General features: G+C 40.5%; 1 pseudogene; it reads right to left on the bottom strand.

The window, feature by feature from the left end:
- Positions 1 to 2,007: 2,007 nt before the first annotated feature.
- Positions 2,008 to 2,124, bottom strand: LOC124556723 (annotated as a pseudogene).
- Between the last annotated feature and the right edge of the window lie 2,801 nt (positions 2,125 to 4,925).

Genomic DNA, 4,925 nt, shown 5'->3' with positions numbered 1-4,925 from the left:
CATCTATGACAGTAATATTGAGACATGTACCATACATTCGCTTAAATAGTAGTTTGGTGCATAAGTTCATAGCGTTTTTGTTTGGCATGTAGGTATTTCGCTTGCTCCGGGTTTATTTCTCGATTGTCAATTTTTATTAGTCGTTCACTGTTGCTATTTGAGTTTACATATTGTTTATTTGTCATTTGGAGATAGTGAGTGGAGCTGTGGACGCTAGAAAATGGAGTGCCAAGTGGACAAATCGGAATATGTCGGATATATTCTTCTGTTTCCGTTCAGTATAGGGGTGGCAACAGCGGAGGTAACCAGAAACATTTGCGCCGTGTATGGGGTTTCTCCTTTTATTGGTGATCGTTTTGACATTACTGGCACTCCAAGTTCAGGAGTACTTTCGTGGTTTGATGAAGGTCGTTTAAACGCATTTATCCACAATGATCCACGTAAGCGTATTCGAGAACTGTCAGATGTGGTGAACTGCAATAATGCCATCGTGCGACATCTTCGTGAAATGAGGGAAGGTTCAACAATCGGGTGTATGGCTACGGCATGTTCTAAGCCAAAACCATAACAATCAGTGGGTGCCGTATGTGCATGTCTGCTTGCTCATCATCAATTGGCTCGTGAAGAACACGGACCATTCCTATCCCTATCGTTACTGGTCACGAGAAACTGTGTCTTTACGCTAACATAAGCAACAGAAAAGAATGATTGAGTCAAAACAAAGCAGCAGCTACCCGTACAAAGATCTGCTAGCATCCACATAATGTTATGCATCTGTTGGAACAGCGACGGTGTGATGTACGTATTACGAACTGCTTTCCCCGAGATGTAACCATCACTGCTGACATTTATTGTAAACAACTGAGACGTCTTGCAGACGCAGTCCACGAACAACGACCAGGATGACTGCGTGAAGTTGTGCTTACTCCACGATAACGCCCACCCGCATTCTGCCAGATTGACAAAATCCCCTATGTAGGAGCTGGATTTGGAAGTGAATCCACGCGCACCTGATCTTGCGCCTTCAGATTTTCACCTATCTGTCGAACAACCTTCAGGGGTCTTCCTTTTCTGATGAAATTGCGCTCTGAATATGGCTCGACACGTTCTTCGCCTCAAAGCCACGTGATTCCTACAGTCGCGGAACAGAGAAGTTATCCTAGCGTTGGCAGATTATTGTAAGTAGTGAAGAAGAGTACATTATTGACGTTAAAATAGTGGAAAAACGCTATGAACTTGTGCACCAACCCAATATCTTGTGGAAAAGCCTTCTGCCTGTTGTAGGGGGTTCCTATGATGGCCCAGAAATTGCTTCATTATTCACATCGGAAAAGATAAACGAATTACTTGACAGCACAACACAACAGTAACTATGTAATGGACCTTGACAATATTCTTATTCTTATTCTTCTTCTTATTATTATTAGTGGTAGTGGTCAGACACAAGGCATTGGCAGCCTGAAGTCTTCCAATTTCTGCCAGTTCAGAAGAAAGGTGTCCAGTAATGAAGCGATTTACAAACACCAAGCGTAGCGCACACATTTGAACTTGGCTAATTTTAAATGGGTGTGCGGGGCATGTACAAAGCAACTGTCGCTTGAGAGAGGAGTAGTGAAGAGCAAGCATGTTTTATAACAAGTGTCTGCTCACACTGCAGATAGCAGCCTCCATTTCTGAGATACAGCTATACGTAACACTCGCGATATACTGATTATTACGAGTACTTTATCAGTCTGTAAAAAATGGTTGTTAGAAAAAACAGTAACAATTGTCTCACTGACACATTAATTCGTGGATTAATAAAAGCACTCCGTCTTCAGGCCGCAAGCGGCCCATCGGAACCATCCGACCGCCGTATCATCCTCAGAATAGGATGCGGATAGGAGGGGCGTGTGGTCAGCACATCGCTCTCCCGGTCGTTATGATGGTTTTCTTTGACCGGAGCCGCTACTATTCGGTCGAGTAGCTCCTCAATTGGCATCACGAGGCTGAGTGCACCCCGAAAAATGGCAACAGCGCATGGCGGCTGGATGGTTACCCATCCAAGTGCCGGCCACGCCCGACAGCGCTTAACTTCGGTGATCTCACGGGAACCGGTGTATCCACTGTGGCAAGGCTGTTGCCCGTGGATTAATAAAGCGCATGAAAAATAAACATAATTTACTTTTCGTCAATTTTTAAATAGAAGAGTTCAAAGAAAATTCCATTTCATCTTAAAGTTTAGTTAGGCGCTAATGTTGATGATGCTGGGTGAAGGGGGAGTGGGAGTACCTGTCAGTGTCTGATTGCACTCATGTGTCATCGTCTCAGAATGGTTGGGAATCGCTGAACTAGACCCACCTACCTAGAAGCCTCCTACACCATGATGACTCGGCGCCGTGTTGTGCCATGGACTCCACGAGTTACTGAAAGTGTCGGAGAACTATCCTGATCCCTGACAATTCAACGGCCACCTACGGCTCCAGTATGTGGATTCGAGCTGGGTCGAAGATGCGCGTATCTCACTCTATCTCAATTGGCAGGGGCAGTAGCAATTTTCTCCTAATCTGGCAACTCGCAGTACTATGTCACGTGGTAAACCGAGACAGAGGGAGTTTTCTATATGTCGGATAGCCATCACCTGACCGTAATGAAAGTCTTGATATTACGCCTCTTTTCCATCCCGCCCTTGACTGTCACTCTGACGGTCAACACACGGTATAGCGCCATTCCCGTCACGTGGCGTAACGAACTATTCCATTCGCTGTGATGAAAGGATCTTATTCCCGTCACGTGGCGCAGTGAACTATTCCATTCTCCATGGTGAAGGGATCGCAGTTCGTCCAACGTGTGACACAACGCAAAAGTCGGGTTTCCCATAAACCTCGAAAACGTTTTTGGCAATAATGAAACATCATAAACACAAACAAATTTATCAGACGAGGATGGATATGGTGCTTCACTCATTTCTGGCCTTAACCCCAAAGAACTGCTCTTTGTTTTAGTTATGTCACTGTTAATGTCTTGACCAGACCTATAGCTGTTGATTATTTAGAGTTCTGACACTTTCCTGAAATGAAATATATACATAAGGCATTTTTTAAATTCAATTTATGCTTATTAATAATGTTTTACTTTTAATTAAGTCATACATTGCGTAGCACAGATTTTGACTAATAGGATTTGGTGTCCATTGCTGCAAACCCATTACCGTTCCGGAAATTAGATATATTTAACAAAACCTTTCACGAACTCAGACGTACAAATTCCATGACAGTATCATTTAGCAATATAAAAGTCTAACAGTTATTAGACACTAAAATGACTAAATCGTTATGAACAGCTCGAATATTCAATAAATTCTGAGAACGTCTTTATAATGAGAAATACAATACCTCAAATGTTTTTTATTCCAGTCTTTGATCACAATATGAATTCTCTAGACGATGACCAGTTTCAGTCCGTAATGACCATCCTCAGATCTAAAATATGCAAATATATACACCTAGTGACCAGTGTGTCTTTCAACGTAATACAGCAACACGTATCACAATAAACTATCATACAACCAGTGATATGTACAGAAAATACCGTAAAACGTACCGTTTTTACACCATGTCCTAAAGTGATAAGGCCATCATGGCATCGTCAGAACATATAAATATTATCAGCATTGCATCGTCATATAGATCTAAAATAAGGTGTAGAATAGTCCGCATCGTCCACACAGACATTATTGCAACTGGCTGCTGAAGTACAGTAGCTACCAGAAATCTGTTTGCCTACACCATCCCTAGATGTCCCTACTGTCGGCTTAGATGTAGTCATCATTTACGCAAAAAACATAATCTGATAAAAACACATTATGTAAAATACATGTAGCAAACTTTTAAAATTGATAACTATCATAGAAACTAAATTGTGATACATTAAAAGACGAATACAGTTGCCCATATAAAATTATTAAAAGGAAATATATGAATAGAATAGGACCGATCCTTTTTATGGTGAATTTACGGTTGTAACGTTGTTACTTTAATTTTCTATGTAAGCAGTGGTGATAGACAATAAAAGCGGGTTAAAGCTGTGAGCTGTCTGGGGAAGTTAACCTTGCATTACTGCGCAACTGTTTCACCAGGTATCCAGTCTAGCTTACCAAATTCCCAACCAGACTAACGTTAATTATAATCTTTTAATAGTCACACGACAACCGGTGATATATGTATAAAAAAGAGAATTTAAATAAAAAGAAATAAATCAGTTTATAGTTGGAAATTTATTTTAACATTGATCATTGAAATTTCAGCATATTAAACTTGAGTCGTAACTAAGCTGGTGCCTTATTTAGGATTGTGAAAATGTGAGATTGTAATCTTACGGAACTCATCAAATATGGAGCCAAGATTGGGAGACTGCATACAACACTGCATTCATAAAATAACACACGAAGAACGTTGAATCATATGCAAGAGGAAATTAACCACAACCAACCGATTCAATTTTCACCCAAAGAAATTACGTTCGTAGCACAATCCTGTCCGTCATGTAATTACTACACACTGGTATACTAAATTCATACTAACTCTCTGTGAAATCTTCCCAAAAAGAATAGCTGAGGGCTACTTTGATGATTACACCACATGCTTCACGTGGTCAACTTGGTTTACACAAAGCGTATAACTCCACAATAATTTTGATAATTAAAATAAATTACATCGAAAAGCAATTTATAAAAGAAAGACCTCGAACTGGTTACTAACGTCTTACTATTAACCTGATGGGTCAAACAATTATATAAGCACGTGGTAGTGGTCTCACAAAGTACACCCCACGTGGGTTGAACATAAAGAAAAGTTGCTATATTGAAAAATATTGTCAAGACGAGACGTTATAATCTCACGCACATTCGCATTTAAGATTGATGAACTTAGTTAAAGTTACTGATC

Source organism: Schistocerca americana, chromosome 1, assembly GCF_021461395.2.
Source record: "Schistocerca americana isolate TAMUIC-IGC-003095 chromosome 1, iqSchAmer2.1, whole genome shotgun sequence".
In the NCBI taxonomy this organism is placed as follows: domain Eukaryota; kingdom Metazoa; phylum Arthropoda; class Insecta; order Orthoptera; family Acrididae; genus Schistocerca; species Schistocerca americana.
Note: the sequence above shows the minus strand (reverse complement) of the source record. Positions and strands in the feature narration are given on the sequence as shown.